Source organism: Corvus kubaryi, unplaced genomic scaffold (assembly GCF_017639235.1).
Source record: "Corvus kubaryi isolate FWS band 111438036 unplaced genomic scaffold, C.kubaryi_AGA036_p1.0 split1-37296, whole genome shotgun sequence".
NCBI classification, from domain to species: Eukaryota; Metazoa; Chordata; class Aves; order Passeriformes; family Corvidae; genus Corvus; species Corvus kubaryi.
Window position 1 is genome coordinate 8173870 of NW_024582075.1, and position 25990 is coordinate 8199859.

Below are 25990 nucleotides of genomic sequence, written 5' to 3' on the forward strand. Positions count from 1 at the left end.
AAGATGTTCCAACAAAAGAGAAAGTTCTATTTTAGAGAGAGGAAACTGAGTCAGAACTTTGTGCAGTGACTTGTAAAATGATGCAAAAGAAGGAGCAATACTGCATGAATTTTCTATCTTTGCGAAATCCACACAATAATTTTTTATTCTTATTTTCCGTTGCTCAAATAATCAAAGTTTGCACTGCCTTCATTGGCCTGCTAGAGAGTTGACACTGTGACACTGAGAACTTTAGAGCTTTAATTTCCTTTTAGAACCACAAGGTTAAGTATAAAAGAAGAAGGTGAAAAAAAGAAAGATATCTTCCTGGCTAAAATATTCTGTTGTGTCAAGGGTGGCAAAACCAAACTTAGCTTTTATAATTAAAATTGTGTCATGTCCAATTTCCCTTCCTACCTCTGTCCAAGTTCTGAAGTGTTTTGAAGTAGCAGAGAGCTGCAGTGTAACACAATCTGCAGAATATCAGCACTATTTTCAAACATGTGGTAATGTTTTTCCGCACACATAAAAGTGACCCAACCCTAATAGTGAACCAGACTGTCACAAAAATAACATTGACCTTGACAACTCCTATAGCTATTTTGTTTTATGTTAAACTCAAGAGTACTGACTCTTCCTGAGACTTGAAAAGAGCACTGTGCTTACCCTCATCCCAAATGATATGATTAAGTGGTTTTTACTACAGCCAGCAACCAACAGGAAAAACTTGGGTTTTGAGCCACATGCCCAAACCCCCTATATTCCTATGAATTAACACCTAGAAAATGCTTTTGATGGATACAAATCCTTTTTTCATGATACATCATTTAGAAGGCTTTACTCCTTTTACTGTGGTTTATTAAAGGCAGATAGATGAGCCCTATTTCACCCTGATCAACATCACTGGCAAATTCCAATTGATTTTGCTCAGAAACAGGATTTGGCCTTTCACTGTCAAAGATTTCTTTTGAGAGCTGACAGTTACATGGAATCCCTCTTCCTTGCAAAGTAATTTATTACAAATTACAGTGATTATCTCTAAACAGCGTAGGCATCTTTTAAAAACTGACTTTTTTTTGGTTTTTGTCAATTTATAATACTTAAAAATTAATAACATTCATGGGAGGTAAATAGGACAAAATGGGAGAGTTGGGAAACTACTACCTTTCATCGGCTCTCAAATTAATGCTTTTTTTTTGTCTGTTAGTAACCAAAGACAAACTACATTCCATTTGATTAATTAATGATAGGAAGCACAAGGAAATCATGCAAAAACTTAAACTGTGCTTTGAAATTACAAATATTTGTCTTTTGATATTCCTCAGCACAAATATGAAATAGAATTTACTGAAGTTCAGCAACTGTATAAAAGTGTTCTATAGCTAGAACACAGAAATGATTTAATAAGTTCTATGAAAAGTCAATTTCCATGACATCAGCACCTAGCCTATAATGGGTGGTAATGGATTGTTGGCTTGATTTTATACCACTTGACATCAGATTACAATACAATGAATAAATGTTAACCTATAATCCCTTTAGTAAAAGCTGGCATTGTTTGTCTTCTCTTGTAGAGACCACATTGATTTTCTTTTATTGGATGCTCAAGTGCTGTGCCTCAGATTGATTACTTTGAATTAAATGTGCAGAGAACATTTTTATTATTCTAAACCCAGAGTTTTAACATTAAAGGATGCCCCACCCCCTGCTACACTGCTAAAAGTGTGCTCTACCATTTAATTTGGATTTCTTTCATTTTCTCATTTCTTTTCAGGGCTGCTGAGATGCTGACCCCTGCTCTGCCCCTATGCCCCTTGACCCTGACACATCTGACCAGTGATGACTCTGAGGGTGGCAAATTAATAGCAGCATTGCTTGTTAATTGCATAAGAGAAAAGCCAAAAATTTATCACCTCAGTCATGGCCATTGCTTCCCTTTGACCCCCTTCTCCCACAAGGCTTTAGCTGAGGGTCACATCTGTGGTTTTTCTGTATCCTACATATTTGCCGTATAATTATTCAGCATCAAATCTTATTAATCAAATCGATGCTGTGTTTTAAATGGAAATTGCTGGATTAATACAAGCATTCATTTCATCCTGAAAATCTTGATGGCTTTAGCACATGGAATACAAGCAGAATATGAAAGAAGGGATGTAGAGACCTGATTGAATTAGGGGAGGCATGCTGCACATTAAATTACATATGCCAGCAGGGGTCCTTGCTTTTATAGTAAAATACTTCTGTAGAGTGTATACATATAAACCTCCTGTGATTTCTTTACACTGGTCAGTGCTCTTGCATTAAATAGGGTTATAGTGGCCATTTAAATTTCTGAATACATATTTTTTAATGTGATCTGGTATTTGATAAGTGTTTTATTTAACTTTAACTATTTCTTCAAAAGCATTAACAAAACAGCAATTGAGTTGCTGCTGCTTCTTACTGGTTGAAGATATTGGTTAAGGAAATCTTGTCCTTTTCTCTACCTAATATATTCAGTTATGCAGGAATAAAGACTATCAGTAAAAAAAAAAAGAAAAGAAGTCATGAGGAGCTTTTTTGTCAAGATGTAAACATGCTAAAGATCCTAAGCAAATTGTAACTTACTGCTTGGATAATTTGTGGCTTCTTTTCACACCTTGTGTAAGTTTTCGTTTTCCTGCCAATGAACCTATTGTGTAAAGGGCAGGGGTAGGAAGTTAAAAAGTAGTAAAGATAAAAAAGAATACAGAAAAACCAGTGATATTACAAACAGATTTGATGAACAGCTTCCATTACTTCTTTGGACATGACTAGCATGCTTGTGAAAACTCTGTAGACAAGTGTTGCCATTGAAATCCACACTTCTCTGTGGCTTGCAGGGTGGGACTGATTTTTGATTGTTTGATAGCAGGAAGTGGAGAGGAAAAAGAAGAGGCAATGTCATGTCATGTGCAAGCTTTTAAAATCAAGACCAGAAGACACGGAAAGGAGAATGGGAAAATGGGAAAACGACCGTCAGTAGATTTTCTCCCCTGCAAGTGCTGAAGTACACCAATTAATTTTGGAGACCATTGACTGCCATTATTATTTTGAGATCTGAACACCAAGTTTTGCATACTTATCTCTGCATAATATATTTTTAAATGTGGACCTCCCTGCCACATTCTATGTCTTGCCATGTGCTCATGCAATTAGATAAAACCCAACCCCATAAGCAAAGGAGAATGATGCATTTTTTGTGTTTATGAAATGCTGCTTGTGTTGTTTTCACTAGGCTGTAACATGAGTTATCCTGTACCAAAAAGCATTCTTCAGGAAATTAAAGTTTTCTCAAAACACAAATTGGAACACAAGCACAGTTCAGAGAAGGAAACTGGAGCAGACCTCTCTCTCTTCTAGCTCAGCTTGAGCTCTACCATATATCAGCAACACAGCACAGCGCAAAAGGACAGATGATATGCTCTCCGAATGGGAGTCATCAGTAAAGATTTCTGTATGTCCTTATTTTCAATGTGGCATGATAATTCAGAAGAGATTTATACTTAAAATCCTCAGAAAATGAATTCTATAACTAATAAAATTATGTACTATCATGCAAATCCAGTCTTAATACAAGATTGAAATTACTCAAAAGATGTTTACATCAATGTAGTAATGGAACTGCATTTGGCAATCTCAAAAACAAGCTACTATGGTTTATTTTATGACATAAATTATTTCATTTTAATATCTCTCCTGTCAAATTAGATGAATTTACTTACCAAACTTTATACATAGTACATGATTAGTTGTAAAAGAAGATTAGTTGTAAAATAAGTCAGCTTAACATCCAGACATAGGATTTTAATAACAACTTGATATACAAAGACTGTCAGGTGCTGTCTGCTAGTGAGAAATAAATAATACCCTAGATTCTTCACTATAATTACCATCATTCACTGTATGCACAGGATCTGCAGTGAGGCTCAGGCTGACGCAGAGTCAGAAGTGCTTAACATCCCTCACCTGGCTCCGAGAGAAATCTGTGTACAGGAGAGAAACATTTGGTGGGCGATGGGAAGATGCTCAGTGGACTGAGACTCACAGGTGACTTTGTGCACTGGTTCATATAATGCAAGTAATTAAATGAAAGACTTTTTTCATGTCCAGGTCACTTAAAACCACATAGACATATGATTGTGTAAAGAGAGATCCTTTTTCTTCTCTGGAGTGAGATGTCTCAATGTGCCTGTGGTGCTTCCTGAACACCAAGAAAATCACACGTTTGGTGACAGAGACACAGAGATTTCTTTCTGCAAAACTACATGCCATGTGTATTTTCTGCAGGTTGATTTTTCTCTTACCAGGAGAGGGAGAACGTACATCCATCTTTTCACATATATGGGCCTCAGAAACATAACATTGATATCCCAGTCATGCTACCAACACCATTTGCCACGCATCCAGGCAACTTTAAATAAAACAGTTGAAGTTAAGTGCTCAAGCTTAAGCTCATGTTTGAGCTAGTGGAATATAAGCATTCTTTAGCAGATCTGTTAAATGATAAATCTTTGAATTGAAACCCGAATGCTATACCGTGGTTTTTCTTCTATATGTAGCATGCACTAGGTATTATTTCCAACCACATATCATTCTAAATGATCGAACAAAAGAAATCTTCCAACTTTCTGGAGGTCCTTTGACACAAAGAAATGAAATTTTTGTGATAAATAAACTTTGCGAGGTTTAGGTATGATAACAGAACAAATACTTTCTATAACAGTCTACAAATTACATGTTGCATTGTAAGAGAATCCAGCTGAATAAATAACATTCAAAGGACGAGCTCTCCATTGTCCTCACTGTACAGTAAAATATAATGGAAAGCATGTCCTAAGAATATAGCCATACATATAACAAGCTATAAAACATAGTGATCCACTCAAATCTCTGAAGCACATAACTGATAACAGCTAAACATTTTACAAAGAAAATATTTTCAAAGTGATCATGTTTTATGTTTTGTTTTTTATAGCAAAAAACCACAAACCGAAACAGCAAACACACAACAAAACAGCAACTCCTCTAAATGACAGGTTTGTGCAAACTGCTTACCCCTCAGCACCTGACTCATTGTATCACATAGGGATAGACAGAGCATGGGCTTAGACCCCTGCCTTCATGTAAAAGGAATGACCAAAGAATTTACAAACCTGAGATTATTTCTTTGCAATATATGCATCTAATTCACAAGATTTCTAACCCACTGACATGGGGGGAGGGTGGGGGAGGGAAATAATCACAGAGTGATTTTCTACAAGCTGACCATTTAAGTGTAAATTGCCCTTTGGAAAATGCCCACTTTTTAAATTCACATATTACTTGATTTTAACAACAGAAAAATGCAGCAGACTGAAGATTTAGATCAGCCCAATATCCCTCCTCACACCAGCTCCTCAAATAGTCCAGGACATCTCAACAAACACTTGAAATGCTACCAAACCCCAGCTGCCACTTCACATGATTTATGATGTCATTAATGTCAAGCTATCAGTGGACAAGAGTAAAAGAGACAACAGCAAAGCTGACTAAAAACAAATAGTTTTGATTAAACTCAAGGACGTTTGGTACAGCTTTCAGCAAAAAGGCATTAATCATTTCCAAAGCTGACCTTGTTTTTTTTTTCATCCCAAATACAAAAATAGTATGTGTAGGGATTCCAACAAAATCTTTGAAGTCTACTGTCTATGTAGCTGAATTCCCTTTTTAAGACAAAAGTAATTAACGGCAATACCATCACCTTTTTTTCTCTGGGGTCAGTATTGTTGATAATTGCCTGGGCAGCCTAAAGTTGCACCCTGTTTTTGGCTCTGTTACGATATGAAGAGTATTCTTTAGGTCAGAGGCATTTTTCATCCCAGTAAAAGAGATTCCTATAGTATATTAGAGGAGATCATTATCCACAGATACACATTACCCTTAAAAGAGACCCCACAGCAGACAGACAATGACAATACAGCCTAATGATAAACAGAATATATAGGGGAAAAAAAAAAAAGAAGAAAGAGTTAAAAAAAGGAAGAGGAAATACGTCAAGTGGAATAAATTATTTTCATAGACAACCTGTATCTGTATAAATGCAGAAATTCTCTTGAGGTCTTTAGCTTACATTTACAGAACTAGAAAGGCAAATAGTAGACTGCATTATTATCAAGCACAGAAAAATATTTAGTTGTCTTTTTTAATACTGATTTTCCTGCTTGCAGGACCATAAATTTATGTATTGGTGTTACATGTGCACAAGTTCATCTGTGTACATATGTGTGTATTAACAGAAAGGGAACAGAAAATTTACTGGAACGTTCTGGCTGTTATTTAGGCAACCTCAAACTGGATCAAGTCACCTCAGGAAATACATTCCAGGCCAATGAGAGATCTACTACAACTATTTAAAATGCAGATGGAAAGTAATACTTCCAGCTTTAAAAACATTACTAAACCCCCTTTTTCATAATAATGGGTATTATTTTTGGAGCTAAGGAGGATTTTTACAAAAATTCATCTTCCCTAGAAGAGGAAGCTTCCCTAGAAGCTGCTTCCCTCTAAATCTTGAAATCTTTACAAAAATCTCAGTCTTCTGCTCTCTCTGATTCTAATAATCAGCTTATAATATTATTATTTCACAGTCTATAGCAAGAAGGTTAAATATGTCCTTTTGGCAAACATGCATTTATAACCTAGCATGCAATTACAGAATCACAGAATATTCTGAGTTGGAAGAGACCGACAAGGAACACCAAGTCCAATCCCAAGTGAATAGACCAGAGAGGGATTGAATCCACAACCTAGGTGTTTATTAGCACCATGCTCTAACGAACTGAACTAATCTTGGTCAATTAGATTACTAATGTAAAATTACAGGAGAGCTATTATGGCTTCAGGATAAAATAATTAAATGACTGTTTGTCAATTCTATTTCTTTATACAAGTACCTAAAAAACTTTCTATTTTTAAATATCATTTTACCATATGTAATCCAAATACTATCTCACACTCCTCTGGTATGTACCATGAAAAGGAGTAATATCCACCACCTCCAGCTGCAAACATTTTCTCAAAACAGATTTGAAACAAAAACTTTTCCTTCTAAAACCAGTCATATTTGCTCTGATTAACGAAAACTTTCAGCTTAGCACTTTTATGGGGAAAAAGGCTGTATCAACTGTGCATGAGAACATTTGTAATATCACCCTCAGAGAATAATAAACAGATACTAGAGGTTGAAATTCTGACATAGTTTACAGAACAATAATCCAAACATCTGTTATAATAACAAGAGATTTGAACAGAATAGAGAGTACATGGGAAAACTATGCTACTTTTAGTACAGTTATAACGTTAAATCAAAGCACTGCAGCTCAAGGCAGCTTGCTGCTAATATAAACAATTTTCTACATATTCCTGGGCCACAAGCCAGAACTCAGGATTCAGTTACAAGCACAAGGTCAAGACGGAATCAACGGTATGAAATTTACTATGTATGAATCAAAAGAATAAATTGGTAATTAAGGGTGAAAACAAATTAGAAGGTAAACTCTCACTTAACTCATCAAATAAATTTGCTGAGTAACTTCACGCTCTGAATACATTGTAAGATCTGCAGAGGCTTTAATGCATTTATTGCTTAAATCCAGAGCATCAGCATTTTTTCGAGGCAGGCTTAGCAAATCACTTTTTTATATGTACTTTCTATAGCCAACATCTGACTACAATTATGAAGGTAAATATTTAATCATGTCATTTGCTCAAGAGAAATGTAAATAGGATTTCTTTGAAAATCACATTCTTGCCTTCATATTATACCCATGAAAACCAAACTTTTATCTCACTTCTGGTCTCACTTCACCTTCCACACCCAAAAGAGGTCTTTTAATGCTACAGAGAATGTTAAAGATTTACTGTAGCTGTTAATGAAGAGGGCTTTCCTGTAAAAGATTTTCAAAACAGTCTTTATAACCATGAAAGGTTTTACATGTTTTTTAAAGAGCACACTTGTTTATTTTTTTACCCTCACAAGCAGACATGCAGCAAGCATAAGCCACTCACTGGCTGATGAATGTTTTGAGATGCATGGCTTCAGTAACTCATGTTTCTGACAGACTAGGAAGAAGAAATATCTTTGGAAAGTGAATCAAGAAAATGTGTTTCTACATTTCTTACTTGGCTTTACTCTTCCTGGAGTCAATGGCCCAGTGTATTTAGGGAGCTCATCCTACAAAACTGTCTTAAATTCATCATTTCTATGGGGATGAATGTTTTCATATGAATAACTCAGTCTCCTGTTTAACTACTGGAGAAGGCTGGGTAATCAACTAAGACATCGGGCCTCATGTGTAAAGTTGTAGTTGGGTAATGGAAATCCCTCAGACACATTGCTTTTCATGTCTCTCAGCTAGGTTCAGCATTTCCCACAAAATACAGCTTTGAAACATCTTCAGAGCAAATTGCCATTCTCTTTCCATGCACTCATTGGAAACTCTCTTTCCATGCACTGCATCCTGAAAAGTCAGCACTAATGGTTCAATCTCTGCAAAGGTTTAAGTCGCAGTCCTTCTATTAAAACACCTGCAGTTACTACAGTTACTAATCACTTTAGTAGCAAGGCTGTGAAGTAGTGAACTACTTTTGTGTAAGCAATGGAGCATTATTTAATAACTTCTCATTGCTACTGGCTCATGTGGAGTTATGACCACTGCTCTTGAAATGAAATGTCCTTTAATGGGTTTCCTAACTTGAACATATTGACAAAATAACTCATCATGTTTTAATAACTGTGATGGCGTGGGGTCCAGAGGGAGAGGACCCTGGAGTAGAAGCATGACCTACGGGGTTTCCCTACTCCCTGGTCAATCCTGTTCCCCACTGGTTATTTTGTGTTCCCCTGCCTGGGGAGGACCCTGGTTGTCCCGTGATTGCTCAGTTCTTTGGCACTCCCCCGGCCATGTGGCTGGATAATAAAGATCTCTGAAACATCTATCAAGAATCGGCCCCTATTTCCACGGGCCTCGCCTCTATACATCTTGCTGAAATCCCCGATGCAACAAATGCAGGGAATGCGGGGAGCATATCGACCCCTGGAGACAGAGACTGTGATTTGTGAGTAAACTCTCTGGATTTCTCTTCTGGCTTTCGTTTTGCTGTTCCATCTCTAAACTATGGACGACTCGTGGAAAGACTCATGGCTCTCCAAGCCCCAAAGGGACATTTATCTTCAACTTGAAAAGATTCTTGAACAGCAATATGTAAATTTTAGGTTAATTCAAGCTCAAAAAGAACTAAGACACTTCCTGGCATGATTGTTTAAAAAGTTTTTCTACGTTTCTTGGGACTTGATTCTTACCAAAGACTTTTGGAAGAATATTTGGACACAGTTAATTTCTGAGTCAAAATATATGCCGATGGAAGAATATTTCTGTGAATGTTATCTAATTATGGAGGCTGTTGAACAATATCAGCTGTGTCCTTGCGAAGGGAAATGTGCCTCAGGGACCGCGCAACCTCGGCCATGCGCACTGAGTGCGCTGCAGGCGGCAGCAAGGCAGTTCCTGCGCGCAGGAGGGCCAGCGTGAGCTGTGGTGTTGGCAGTGGAGCCAGGCACGGCAGGAGCGGCGCATCCCGGCGGTGCCCGCCTGGCCCTGTGCTGCGCTTGATGGACCGAGCCCCATGAACGCCTGGCCGAGAGGAGCGGTGCGCGGGCGGCGGCTGGCAGCGATGGTGGTGGAGCGGAGCTGTGTGAAGCCCAGACACGCGCCGGAACGGAGTCATTTGCAGGGCACGGGGGGGCCGCCGTCCAGAGTGGCCAAGACGTGGGCGCGGCACCAGGCAGCGGCAGCGCAGCTGTGACCAGAGGCGGCAGCAGCGGCGGCGCGCAAGGAGCTGAGCAGCGTGGCCTGGTCCGGCCGGCGCGGCCCCGAATGTGACCCTGAGAAGTCGAGACTCTGCTGTGAGAGCGCGCAGACATGGGCCGCCCTGGCAGCTCCAACGTGGGAGCGAGCAAAAGTGAAAGTGAAAGCAAGAACACAGCAAGACAGAAAACAGCAGCGACATGGAAAAAGTAAAAAATTATTGTAGCTAAGGTTTTAGGAATAGTAAAATGGCATAATGTTAAACAAAATTATGATTTTATAACGAGATGTGACAGCAAGGAAGACACATTCGTTCATCGTACTGCCATTATGAAGAATAACCCCAAAAAATATAACCCAAGCTTAGGAGACGGAGAAGTAGTAAAGATTATACAAGGAAGGAAAGGCCAGCAAGCAGCAAACGTTACCAGGCCTGGTGGTGTTTCTGTGAAAGGCAGTATATATGCTGCAAACTGTAGTCATGTCAGATAATATCCCCATTATAGGCAACCCATACAGTCTCCCTTTCCCAATCCTACCTTTCCCTTTTATCCTATATCCTATTATCCCCAGTGTATTCCTAATCTGTTCTTTCACTCATGGTTTCCCTCGCAAAACCATTTACCTTTTGTTCTCCCAAAAAAAAAAGCCTTTACCAATTGTTCTCCCAAAAATTCCTTTCCAATGCTGAATGGGGGATGACAAGGTGGGGGGAAAGAATTAACTATTGTTGTTTAAAGTTCCAACAGGTACAAATAGAAGAAACCCTCTCCTGCCTCAGTTTCCCCACAAAGCATGCTCAGAGAGTCCTGTCTCCCATCTGTCAGCCCTAAGATGTTCCAGAGAAAAAAATCTGTTTGGACATTTAGAGACTCAAGAGGGTGGCTTGTTTTCTTTTGCAATTGTACTTGTTATCTTATGTTTATCCAGTTCTTTCCAAAGTTTTAAATCTCTTTTAGTTAGAACAAAAGGGTGAGATATTGGGGTTCCTTCCCCCTGGCATGGGGTCCAGGGGGCGGGGACCCTGGAATAGAGGCACGGCCTATGGGGTCTCCCTGCTCCCTGGACACATGTGCCCTAATCCTGTTCCCCATTGGTTATTTTGTGTTCCCCTGCCCAGGGAGGACCTGACCCTGGTTGTCCCATGATTGCTCAGTTCTTTGGCAGCCCCCCAGCCATGTGGCTGGAGAATAAAGATCTCTGAAACATCTATCAAGAATCGGTCCCTATTTCTTTCCACAGGCCTCGCTGTCTATGTTGCAGAAATCCCTGCCGCAACAACATTATCAGTCCATTTCATTAAAAAATACATGGGTTTGATTATTTCTTTGTGGAAAACTTGGTTGATTTTGTTCCTTTGAAGGATGATTTATAGGCCATCTTCTTTCCAGAGGGCTGCTAATATCAGATGCCACAATCACTGTAACCATCAGCATTTCTTCTTGCTAGCTAGAAGATGATTAGAGATGTCATGTTAGATCTCATAACGTGCTGAGATGCGTCAGTTTGCAGATCAGGTGTTGGAATTGAAATCTGCATCAGGAAGCTTCGCACTTGAAGCCACAGAACTAAAATGGCTGTTAAGAATATTTTGAATACTGCCAGGATTTAACAGTGGTGGAAGAGTGATGACTAGCTGCCTAGAGGGAATAAATTTAAGCTTAAACAGTCATTGGACAAACACATTTTAGTTCTTCCATCTCTGGAGAAATTATCCCTCCTCTTTCAATTACTTGACTATTAATTACCATTAGAAGTATCCCACTTTATGAGTTCTACTACATTTACTCTCTGAATTCAATAAGGATGAAAACTGAATGACTAGTACACAGAAATACTTAAAAAAAAAAAAAAAAAAGAAGGAACCATGAAGACTGTGCTTTGTTTTTGTGCCATGTGGCCCACTCTAAGATTTTTTTTCCTGGTTGTGTCATTATTGCATCCCAGTACATCACAATCATTGCACCTGCAGAGCCTCTGCTTTCTCTGAAAGCCGGGTAAGGGGTAAGCCTCAAAGTCAGGTCAGCACTATGTGGCCCATGTTGATCTGCTGCAAGAAGACTCAACAGCAAAGTAGGTTTTAATCTCCCAGCTTCCCCCTTAGACAATTATTGTATGTGCAACCCTTTGTTCCCATCATTTTCTTGACACCATGCTAATATTTCCAGAAATGAACTGATTAAAGTTAAGAGAAAATTGCAGCAGGAGAAATAGATTAAGGACTAACAAGAAAAGGCAAAAAACCCTCTTCCCAATTGTGTTTTTATGGTAGACTATCAATTGATTATCCTGTTTCTAGAGATACTATGTCTTCACCTTCTAAAGTCACGTATGCAGATAATCTTACTATTTCATGGGCTCATTGGGCAAAAGGGGAGAGTTCCTGAGAGTGTTTTAACAGAAATACGTCTCTGAAATCAAACTTTTTCAGGAATGCCACTGACAGAGGTCAGCATCACAATTACTCAAAATGGAAAAGTGGAGAATTGATCACAAATGGACACCTTTCCCTGACATATTTGCTCAATAACATAAAAACTCTTACAGGCTATACTACAGGTCACTAATTTTTCAAAGCATTTTCTCCTTTAGCTTGATAAATACAGTATCTTACATAGTGTGTTTCCTGAATAAGAATCAGCAGTACTTGACAGAAACACTTTTAGAAGAAAGGCTGTAGATTTTTTTTTAAGTTTGAGGAATTTTAATACTGAATATTTAATATGGAATATTTCTTTTTTTAATCTAAAATGTTATATAGCAATTTTATCCCCCCTCACAAAAGCTAGATTGCAAAATGATCAGTCTGCTTGTCAGTGTGGGACAATTTTTTAAAATACGTTTATCTTTCTAGGTTTAAATTAATTCACAAGCTAAGTCACACAAGCTACAGAGACATGTCGGAAGGAAGACAGCAATGGTATTAAAGAACTAACAAAAATATTTCTTCAAAAGAATTTTACATCAATTTTGGATCATAGAAAAACATCCTGTCCTACAACTATCAAATTTTAGATAGATACAGATCTAAGTATCGAGGGAAACACTGAATTTTTTTTTCTGTTTTGTTTTGTTTATTGTTTTTTTCTAATAGCTTTTATATTCATTGCACTTCTTGAATCTCAACAAAAATATCTCGAAAAAAATGTATTGCAGGGCATTAAGGTTAACAATTCTTCTGGAAATACCTACATATCCAATTCTTCCTTATTCTAGTAACTGAGCTCTCCACTCTTGAAACAGAAGGGGCTGAAAACTGGTACAAGGCAACACTGAAAACATATTTGTATTTAAGTTGATGTAGGAGGGATGCATATGCAGTCCTCGATTACAGCAGGACTTTGATAGTCAAAGGAGGAGACTGTATTGCAGAGAGGTAAAAGTGTACCATTGGGTTTTTCTTAGGCTGTTTTGTCTAGTCCAATATAGCCATCCATGTATGTGACTCCTCATAAAGGAATGCTTCACTATTCCTTGGCCAGCATTATAGAACATATCCTCAGCTTGGGGTCTCAGCAAGAAAGTAAGGAAAGGAAAGAAATGTCTAGCAACACTTTTATTCAACACAAATGTCAGCCTTTGCCTCACAAAACAGAAGATACAGAGAAATTACGGCTGTGAGAATGGATTCCCAGTCACTTGCACAAGAGTTGTTTGTTCACTTCAGTAACTCATCCAGTGCTAGGGGTTGTAAATTGAAAAGGTCTATATATGCCTGTGAATAAAAATGTTTCCAGGATAGATTGTGAGGTGCGACTGCCTGAACGTCACATCTTGTTTAAGACTGTGTAAAAAATGGCAAGATAGACTTTAATTTGATTATGGTGTGTTTTGCCATTTAGACCCAAAACAGCAAAGGAAAGAGGCACATGAATGGCCCTGTGGGAGCCAATATACCTACACTTATAACTAAGCATAAGTCCAAGAATTTTTCTGGATAAAGGTACATATTTAAAATTACAGCTTTATTAAATCATTCACCACCCTCAATGACAGAACTTCAAAGCTTTTCTTGGGCTTGTCCATAAAGCATGGGAAAATATTAGAGTTTCTGGTATATGTTCATGCTGAAGTCTTTTAGGTGATAATCTCATTCCATCCAGCAGTTAAATGTTATTGTGTGTGTAAAAAAAAAATTGTAATCCTGTGAGTGAGTGTCATGTAAAAATGCCATGTTAAAGGAAAACTGTAGTGATTAGCTCTAACACTTTTGCTTCAATCAATATATGTGTGCTTAGAAAAAATAATTATGTAGCAAAAAATTTAGTAACTGGCCTACAAAAAGATGCAAGCAAATACATACTGCTCAGCTTGTATCAGCTCTTTCAGGTTTTTAATTTAGGAATCTGTTTATGCATTTGTAAATAAGGCATATAATCCTATATTTTAGAAGTTTGTGTGGAAGATCTCATTCAGCAGTGCTTCACAAATCTCATGAATTTTACTGCAGAGATTCAACAACACTTCTTACCTGGAGTTTGCACTGGGAAAAATTATCCTTTTTAAATTTTTTTCCCCCAGAGATCTCACTTTTTAATAAAAGGCAATAGCAAGTAGATCTTTTTGCACCATCTTGGGATATTGATTCCTTGTAGTGTTCAAAGGACACTGGAAAATAATGAGTCACATACTATTTTCTGCAGCATTTGAAAAGACCTTATGAATGTTTCGTTACCCATGCATGTGCTGCCACAGCTCACACAAGGCAACTCATGAAGTCTCCTGAATTCCTAACTTGATATGTTTCAGCAGTCACAGGTATTAAAATCCATAACGCCCACCCCCATTTTTTTTTTATTTTTGCCAAAAAGCCAATATATTTTTGTAATTGCTAACAGGAAATGGATAATATTATTAAATGAAGCCAGGAACTTTTTGCAGAGGAATAAAAACCCTTTGAGATGTTCATCATCTTAAATAGGGATACTTATAACTGCATCTACTTTGCAAAGTACAAGTTTGTTCTTTCTGCATAGTGGTGGTGATATTACCTTGTTATGGTGAGCTCTGGTTTTTGGGCTATGTTATAATCTAGTAGTAGGAAGGAGTCGGGATTGAAATGCTCATGGTTTGAATAGCTGGTAGATGTAAAGTAACTCTTTCCTGAGGCTAAACCTCCTAACTGTTCACAAAATCCAGATTGACTGTTTGCATCACAAATTGTCTAACAGCAAAGAGCCCTTTGGTGGTGGTATCTTAAAACAGTTCTAATTATTTTTAGCAAATTATATATAAATGTAATAGGAATTGCACAAATATTTAAACCATTACGATAGCCTATTTAAATCTTAACTCGAAATTCCATTATTGCTGTATGAGAATGGGCAAGTGACATGGAAATGTGGCACAGCAATGAGGGAACTTCACCTGGGATGAAAATCAAGTTCTTCTTTAACCCACCTTAAGTAAAGCATCTGGCATGTAATGGGGATGGATTACTGCATCTCACAAATCTGGCACATACATGCTACTATGAATAACACTAAGATTTAGTTTTGCATATCCTCCCCCAGTGTCTAAATAATTCCTAGTTCTGTTCATCTTCATTATATCTCCTACTGTCCACTCTGCCCATAGAAAATCAGCTGGAAATGTGAACAAATATAAACCGAAGACTTTTAGGGTTATATTTGAAACAGCAACTTTCCATCTTCACCTCTACAGGGCAGACAACATCTGAACCATTCTGAAACCCTCCAGACCTTTTCACAGCAAAGAAGGTGGCTAGCAGTGGGATTAAAAAAGATTGGGATACTATTAAATTGATTTGAATTATCATTTTCCCCTCGAATCTACACCTAACATTGATACCACATATACATATTTACATAAAACAAGCCTACATTCTTTTTCTTTCTACATGGTTTGCCTCTGTCCTGGGTTGCAGTGTATTCTATTACCATCCCCATCAGCCGTTGAAATCAGGTGGGGCAGTGTTTCCTTGCCTCCTCCCCCCAGACTATCTTTCTGTTAATGGCCCATCATTGTCCTGCCACATGACTCAGAGATAACTCCCTCCAGACTATCTTCTGTTAATGAGCCTAATCAACACTTGGCCTCATGACTCATTACCCCATTCTGAGATGCTCCACCCAGAGGGAGGAACCAAGCATCCCATCGTGGATATAATCTGGGACTCTGAACACCAGAGACAACCCTTCCCACTGGATTTCCAGAGGACAGGAGCTACACAGCCACCACTGGACCTTCTGAGGAAGAGCAGACCCTTTTTTCTACAGGATCACCGCTTCAGAGGACTGCAGCCACCCTTCTATCAGACTGCTACCACCACCCTGACTAACAGGGACTCAGGTTGTATCTTGACTCTGTCAGTTTGAACCAGTGTTCCCTTTTAGTTTCTTTTCTTTCCTTTTCTTTAACTTCCCCATTAAATTGTTATTCTGAATTGGTACCTCCCACTGGTTTGTTTTCAAACTAGTACAGTCTCAAACACAGATTCATTGCAAATTTCAGTGTCTGTAAATAACTAACACATTTGCAGTAGCTAGAAGAAAGTATTGTATGTCAACAGGCTAAAACAAAGTATATCAATCCAGGCTTGTAGCATATTTTACTATGATATTGTGGATCTTTAGATGTGACAGGTGACAAAATGGATAGTGATACTCATGTAATCATGAGAACTATTTTCAAAAGCATATTATAACTGGTATCCTCAGACACATCAAAACGTAGATTTCCAGAACTGAACTATATGCAAGATATATTGCTCTGAGACATGAGGAAAAGGCAGCATTTTCTCTGTCCCAATGACCTATAAAAAGCTCCTCTGCACATGCAGCCTGAATCAATATTTTAAACCTTGAAATAAATGCATACTGTAGCCTATAAATATAAGACAACAGAAGAATAAATGCACTGATATGTGCTGAAGCCTTTAGCCTTATTCTCTGCTGCTAATGCATCCTGCAGAGACATGTGCATGTGCATAAATACACACGGGTTTTCACATATACAGCTGGTACAAGCATGAGGATTCATTTCAATGTGGTTGTGCCAAATATAAGGAAATGTTACTGTACTGCATGAGAAAGTTGATTTTTTTTTTTTTTTTAGTAATAATTGTTAATTTGGGGATTCTTAAAAGAGGATGAATGTTATGACTGATAACTGAGAAGAGTTTTTCACTTACCTGCTACAATACTTTTTGAGAGAAGACAAGTTAGTTTTATTGAGTGCAGTTATGTTGACTAAAATGATATTTTATGGTGGGACAGAAGCTAGAATATTATTTTATAAACAGCATCTGTTTACCAAGTGGAAAAGCATCCTTTCTTCTGCCACTGAAAAGTTACTGCTCTTTGTGTAACGGTTTCAGCAATTTTTTCAGCAAGTTTATGGAACAGTTCAAGAGCACTTAACTATCAGTGTCTTCATCGCTGTCAATAAGAGGAGAGTTAGTGCAAGGGTTTTGCATGCCTACCCTGCCTTCCTGCTTTTCAGACTAGTATAACCTACCTTCATACTGGTTACCCAGCCTTGTGTATTGTATTAAGTCTTCCTCCTGGGCAATGGCTGATTCTCACATCATCTGAAACTATCCCTATTTTCATCCTCTCATCTTCCATCCTCTTCCAGGTACTGACACAGTCATTCTTGTATTCTCATAACAGCAGAGGTAGCTTTCTTGTGGAAACAGACACTCAGACTGTCTCAGGGATTAGTTCTTACCTTTTCCTGTGAAGAATAACACACTACAGAAAACAAACCTCTGTAATACAGAATATCAATTCTTGTTTTATAAACAGCACAAGTGTAAATACAGTTTAAATAATGACAGAAGTCAAGACGAAATTACGAAAAGTTGTGCAGCTTCTAAAAGAAATAGGTTCGTAAACCTATTTATGATTTCCAAGTGACATCTGCTTTTAAAAAGAAGAAACTGACAAGAATCTGCCTTGCCTGCGTGTCACTAATTTCATATGATGACTTCATCATTAGACAAAAAACTCTCTATGCCAAAACAAGATCCCAATGCATCTGAATTAAGAGTGGATGTCTGGAGTTCAAATACCACATTAAATATTAATGAGAAAATAAGAGTTGGGCTTTTGGAGCTTCTTTATCCCTTCAGATATTTCCATTTCTACATACACTGCAGACTTGTTCAGCAGCATACAGACAGATTTCCCAACGCAGTTTAGCTGTTGCTTACTTCGAATATGTTTATCCTTTACAAGAATTTGTATGATTAAATTAAGTGATACACATCTCCCTTTTAAAATCACAGCAGAATAAGAAAAGAACCATGAATGGCTTTCCATTTCTTCACTTTTGCAAATTATTTTCCCTTTACAATAGGCAGCTGGAGCAATTGAACAAGAATGTAACAGTGACTTGAAAAGAAATTGTGCAAAATTTAGCTCTTTCAGATTCCACTTCCATTAGAGTCAGTGAGAATTTATGTACATTTCTGCAGTGTTCAAAGAGTAATACTGTGGCCATATAATTGTTCATGGATGAGAAAAAATGAGGGTGTTTCTTATAGTACTATTGCATGCAGCTCTAACAAATATTAAAACCCCAAGCCCTGGTAAAATCACAATTTTGTCAAGGAAACAAATGGAAAAGACTTTTCATTTATGCAGTTCTGAAAATATGACCTATTTACAAAATCCATGGGAACTATAACTTCTAAAACTGCATCCTAACTACAAATATGCATGTCTCTTCAGTATTTTGCCAAAGATGCCAAAATAACACTAAAAGGAGTGAAAGAATGTTAAACTTGCAAAGTCAAATATTAAAAATTTAGTAAATGCCAGAATTCAAATTGCCTAGGGAATCCTGTTCCTGACAATATGTGATGATAGATTTAATCACAGTGCTATCTCCACACCTTACCCCTCCAGTGGTTTCTCAGACTTTGCAAAAAGATCTGCAAAAACCCTCTGCTTTCTGCTTGGTGAGAGTTTCTTCAGTCAAGGACCAGAGCCTGGGCTAGGCTGCCCTGCGCACTCAGGGACATCCCATCACAGCTGGTCCACATGGTCCTCATGCCCATCTCCATCCTTCATCTTAGTTTTTCGTTGTTTGTATGTTTTTGCTGCTTTATTGCATGGTCTATGTGGGATTTTTTCGGTGTGAAAAAAGTAGAGTTACATTCATCTTGTCATTTCTGAATGGAGCAATATGCAGGTTTTTGTTTTTAGAATCACTTCAACTGTGGACACCTGAGTGAGTGAGTCACTTCTTTCTCCTCGCCCACCCACTATTTTCCTGGGATATCCTGCATCTGCCTTTACACTTTCCTGATTCTTTCAATCTCCCTTCTCCTCTTGCACCTTCACCTTCCGGTGAAGGTAACTGGGGAGCTCAGCATGCTGAGAGCCTTAGGTGCCTTGGAGAGGCAGAAGAGGCCCTCTGTACTGCATCCCCCCTACTTGTATCCAGGAATCATCTAGTAAACTAAACCTTCTCTGTATGCATAAAGAACAAATGTTTTGTGAGGAAATACTTTCATAAACTTAAAGGAAACTTCAGGTCGGTCAAGTTTACTGGTCTAATCTTCCCCAAACAGTTGCCTCACTGAATTAATAAAATGGATGGTGCTCAGTGGATAGGTAACTAGTCAGTATTTTTGTTTTAGTTTTTCTTATTCCATTACTTGTCTTAGCCCTTGTTTATTCCCAGGAATAGAAACCTGTGCTGACTACTACAAAGTTATTAATTTGTGAATGTTCTCTGGAGCATTTCTTAGAGTAGCTTCTGAGTGAATCTGAATGATAATAATGAATGTATTTTTGTAATATACACTAAATGATACTCATTAAGATTATATGTGCTGTACAAAAATTAAGTATCCTCTATCATTTCTAAGTGACTTTGTAGTGTAGCTGGATGCACATTCTCATCAGAATAAAATATTCATCTCTAATAGAGCATACTGTTGCAGATAAAACATTCAAAGAATTTAGCTGTCAACTTGCCAGACCTGTACTGAACTCACACCATATAATTTTTATTATTTTCATTATTTTTTAGATAGTTTTAAAGTTGTCTTAATTTAAACAAATATACATGGGCATTCATCATCCTAAATGCACATACCTGATATCTGCCAAACTTCAAGCCACCCTCCTTGCAAAGGGTTGTGCATATGTTTTGATATTATGTGATTAAACCCATGAACATTTTCAGTCTGTATTCTTAGCAACAGCCAAGCCACTTATAAAGCAGCCCAAAGCAAATATCTTATTGAAAGCAAAATTTTGGACTGACCAGTTAAAAGAAATGGAAAGAATAAAAATTTAAACTCATCTTCAGTGTTTGCCACAATGAACAATGGACAAGGACTTTTCTTGTGCTTTCTAGTGGGATCCAGAGAAATTAGTGCTCTGTCCAGAGGACTTAAATTAGTCTTATACTTGTCATGTGCATTTGTTTAACAAAGTACATGCCATTAGCAATTTTATATGTGTATTACTTAATCTTTTTATGATTCTGTGAGCAAATAGCTTGGTAAGTAAGAGGGAAAGCACACAGAATCAGGTGCCAGGTAGCTCTTGTAAAATATTGACTTTATAATTATGAAAATTAAATCTTTACATTCTCTCAGGAGAGCAAACAGGGAGGCTACTGTTTAAGTGACAGTGGGGGGTGACCTAATGTTAAATTATCATTTTCCCTTGGAGTATGTTGCTTCCATGTTATGGCCAGACACCTCATCCACGTAGATCTGACTCCAAAATTGCTCAGCCTCTGCTGAGGGTACAAGCAGCCACTTTTCACATAATGTTTGAGAGGAGAAGCAAAATCTCTTGTCTGGACAGCACAAGTGCTCCAAAGGCTATAAATTAGAAGAGATCTCTGTTTGCCAGTACCTTCAAAAGGAGAACATCTACTACCTTTAAGCTGTCCTCTGCTTTGCATCTGTGGGATGTTCTCCTCCATGCCTTCCCAGTCTGACCCTGAGGGGATCACATGTTACCTGCTGGGCTGTGGATAAAGGTAGTAGAATTATTTGGGGTGAAATAGATGCACTAATTGCAGTAATTCCAAGTGAAGAAAACAGTAAGGACATGGCAAATTTGTTCAGAATCTGTTTGACTTCTGTGCTTATACAAGGCAAGTAATTAAAGATCTGAGAACTTTCAACACTTCTCCTGTTGTGTTTTCTCATCTTCAATCTCATAATTTAAAACATGATTCTTTTTATTATACAGACCAGAATCTGCAAGAAAAAAGTCTTCATGTACAAACATCATTTTTATTCAAGTCAGTTGCTTGTGATAATCTATGGACAATATTCATCAGATGGTGGTTTCATCCATTATCTATTTCTGTCTATGGCAGGCACTGAAACACATAAAAAGTATGCAAAATTTGTTTTGAATGATTGACTCTAAAAGGGGGAGTGTGTGTGGGAATTGCTAAGAACAGACATCTTTTTAGTCATGGTTTGCACTGAAATGTATCTGTTCAAATTCCCTAGGCCTGATCTGTTCCTAGTTGTTAGCGATTTTTCTACTATTGATTTGAATTCAACAAAGCTAATTTCATTAAGACATTTAGATTTTTTTCTTGAATTATTTAAATATTCTTGATGTGAGAATATGCCAAAAATAATATCCAGAAAAAAGAAACAAAACCCCAACAAACCATGAGAAATGTAAAAATCGTAAAAGAGAAGTTGTAAATTGTTCTTTTTAAGAACAATTGTTTTATTTTTATTATTGTACCTCATCTTCCATTAAAACATATGCAACATCATCTGCTGGCTTCTCAAAAATGTCCTTCTTTACCTTGCCTTTTCCTGGTTAGCGTTGACCAGCCTCTTCCATGCATCATTCCTCAAACTCTAAGGAATGTAAACAGAGTTAATAAAATCCATACCCTATGTAATTTAAAATTATGTTAAGGTCTGTTCTTCAACCAGAGCTACAGCACTCTCTTTGGTCTATTTTGTAATTTTTTATTTTCCCCCCACAACAGATATTCCTACCACCAGCAGTCTCCCATGTGTGAGTGTCACCATTGACAGAAATACCTCCTGCCAGGATATCTAGCTCTCTGAAGTGCCTGGCATCTCACTAGCTGCATGTTGGCCACCATTTTGGAGCTGCTGATACGCGGTTGCAAACTAAGAAGTGTGATGACAGGCTACCAGTTTTCTGGGCTTGGCAACACGAATGCTAAACCAGAAATTAAGCCATATAGGGGTTAATATTGGACTGCTTTCATGCAACCAAAACACCGTGTACTTCACTGTATGTAGGATTTTTAAATAGTGCAGCACTGCCCACATCTTTTTGAGTCATGTTAGCTCTAAATTCTGTAGCAAATTCAAGTGAATTAAGCTTTCTAAGATTTTCATTAACTGAAAAGTGACAATGAGTGAAAGAATTAAGTGATCAAAAGTAGTAAGGCTACAAAATAGGAGTTGCTAGGGGTAAAGATTCAGAAATGTCACAGCAGAGTGGGAAAAAGTTGAGACTTCCGTTAGCTAAAAGAGGTAAAAATGTTTGGGATTTGAAACTGAAATGACTGATGCCTTCAGTTCCAGCACAAAGCTACACTATCTATCCAGCCATCTTTCAGTGGCTGCTTCGGAGCATGTAGAAAAATTCTAACATTTTGGGACATTATTTTCTCATTTTGTCTACAATCACCTTCTCTCATGTCTTGCATGTATCATATGCATGTTAGAAACACCATTCTATACTGGTGTCTCAGTTCATTAGAGTCACGGTATAAACATACACATTTGTTGATATTAAGGAACACAATAGTAGACGGAATCTCCTCAATCACCAGTCCCAGTTCCCTCTTGTCATAAGTAAAAACAAACCATACAATCATTTTCATCAATTGATCTAGCTACAGCAGGCATTAATTAAATTTTCAGTTCTTATTCAATTCAGCATCAGTGAAGAAGAATGTACTTGAACACTTCAGATAAAATTGTTAATCTTGACATTTAAATATTCATTATTAAGTTACACAGTTAGAAGCTTATTCATAGAAAGAACTCAGGTTCTCTCTACACAGCTGTTGGTAGTGAAGGTAATTTCTTCTCTTTACTTTTTATTTGGGTTTGAAAGGATCTCCTTTTAGTCATAAATCCTAGAAACACAGATGTTTAAAAATGAAATTTTAATTCTTTATTATTGTTAGCTGGTAAGTGATTTAAATAACCAGTGCTTGCTACACACGCTTAATTTACAATCCGTCAGTAAAACAACACGTGCCTGTAGAACTTTAGTCATGAGGCACAACTGTTTAGAAATTTGCACACAGAAAATGAAAGTAAGAAAGGAAGGAAGCCATTTTCCTCAATGATTAGAAACAGTTGCTTTATTGCTTGTTCTTTTTAGTGACAGACTAATCTTGGTCTTTATGTGCACATTTTCTTCCTTGATGGAATATATAAGAGATTTTCTGCATCTGTTCTTTTTACAATTGCAAAAGAATTATTAGTTATTTGAATTGTTGATGTTTAATGGTAAGTATATTTAAAATAAGAGTTAAATTAAGGTCACTGGTAAGTAATCTGAATAAATAACCTCTAGTTATAGTTTAAATGAATTAAGACACAGACTGTGAAGTCCATTGCTGTGCACAGGGATACAGTAATACACTGTAGCTCTAGGGACACTTCCACATTGCAGCTGGAAGTGTCTGCAGCATAATCTAGAGATTATCAAAGTTTAAAATTACCTTGAGATAATACTACAGGTCTAATTGCAGCAATACCGTGCAGGCTAATCTGCCTTACTTTCACTTGGCTGTAGCACATACTTGCTAGGAGAAAACTTTGGCTTCCCATTTGTCCAGCAATGTGGAGAAGTGAATTAAATAACCAGATGTATTTCATACTCATCTTGATTAAGAATAAAATTTGTAGGTCTACTGAAAATTAATTTGGTTCACCCCATGAGCACTCCAGGGTATTGCTGAATTACTCTGCACTGCTCCCACATCTCAGAACTTAGTTGACAGGTGACACACATCACATTAACCAGACTGTGAGATGCCTGCTTTGAGGATTAATGAACAATACAAACCAGTTTTCTATAGGGATGTCCATCATTAAAATCCAGAATTCTAGAATAAAATACCGCATTGAAATGCAATATTGTTACAGTTCTGGCCCTGTATTATAGACTTGCAAGTAGGTGTCATCTCCCTATGGATTCTACAAGTGACACGATCCTATAAAATACTTACTACAAATTAAATGAATGATTGCTGTAGAGGCTTTAGTGGCATAAAAGAAAGTGTTATATCATTAGCTTTTTATCAGCTCTTTTGTAAAATTTAATAAAACTTGTCTTATTTGTCTATACACGGCTTATCTAATAATGAAACTAATTTAATTTTGTATCCTATGTTTAACTGTAGCTGCTCTAAAACCAGTAGAGAATGTCCCTATGGTTATTTGAAAAAAGTCCAGGCAACAAGAGCTCAGCATATTTTTGCAGGGCTGTCAGATAAATCTCTCTATGGAAGTTGTCATGCTCAAGAAATTCAATAGAGCACAGCTTGGTAGCATACACCACATGGAGTATTCCCAAGGATTAAACCCATGTTTAGCTAAATGTAAAGTTAGTTTTAGAAAATATGCAAAAAAGTGATTATTTGAAAAAGATAGTACAAGATCAAGAAGAATCAAATTATGTTGGTCTACAAGCATAGATTTGGTTTCCTTAAAGTAAGTGTCTTATATTGCTTATACATGAACAGAGGATCATGAGAAAGATTAAAATAAATCAGTATTTTGTGAGCGTTTTTGCATTTATTTTAATATTTTTAAATGTGCATTTTAATATGGAGCTCACACACTGGTGTTTTAGATTATGTTTTCAAACACAAACAAAAAGTTGTGTCTTAGCATTGTACTCGCACACTGTATATAAAGGGGAAACTAGTGCAATTGCAAAATCAGACAACTACATATGTAAATAGATCACAAACAATCCCAACCTTTATAAACTCATGCAAAGCCTTATGTATTTTGCAGATACACCCTTGTGACACAAGAAATTTATTTTTATCAAGCAGATGTTTACTCGCACATAGATCTGTCCCAGCCATATAGAATTGATAGTGTTGGCTTGTATGAGGATAGGAATCTTTGAGAGCACACTCACTTCTAGATGCGATAGTGGACACTGTCCCCACTGCTGTACAGAGCACTGACAGGCAATGTATATAGTGTAAAACTGCATATCATTTGAAGTATAACAACCACGCCTTTGAAGAACAGTTTTTCATATTTACATTACTTGTAAGAGTAGTACTACTTTGGAGAATGATGTTTCAACAATACAGAACTGGATGAAAAGAGACCAGACTGTATACCTTGTCTACAGTGTTCACGGGCCTACATTCTACATCATTCTGGTTTACTGACCAGAGAGTTGAAAAATGTTAATTATATTAATTGGACTTGTATTGAGGTTGCTAAAAATGCAACTAAATGCACAGTATTAGATACTATACTACGATAATTTCAGCCCAGGCTACAGCAGTATTTGGGTATTCTTTCCTAAGTTTGTGTAGTCTAACACTTGAAATCTCCCCATTTCTGTGAGCCTCTTGCTGGTCAACAAGCACTGGGAAACTTGTGTGGGTTATGGTTTGTTGCCCAAGCTGGAGAACCTTTGCCCAGAAGAGTCCTGGCCCCAGGCATCCTGGTGCAGGGATGGTTACTCTATACCTACAGGTCTCACTGGTTTTACAGGAGAAGAACAAGTCTGGTTGGCGTTTTTCCACCACACAGGATAAAATAAAATCATGGTAAACTTAAGGCTCTTAAATACAGAATTACAAGGGACACCGCTAGATCTCTGTCACTTGACATTTACTTTTTGAGAAGTGAAAGCTCAGTTGGCTCAGATGGTAGGAAACAGCAAAAGTTTTTCCTGTGTTCATCCTGCCCTTTTTGTTTTTTGCTAGAAAATATGTATCTGTTCCTTCAGACTCCAAATAGAATAATGGAATAGAAAATGGAATAATGACATTTTTATGCACTAGATTTCCTATCAAAATAATACTGCAGCACTTACTCTGGTGTACAGTTGTTTGTGCTGTGGATATAACGAGCAAAGAGGATTCTTTATACACATGTATATATAGCTGTACATATATAGAGAGGTATATGTAGGTACGTAAATATA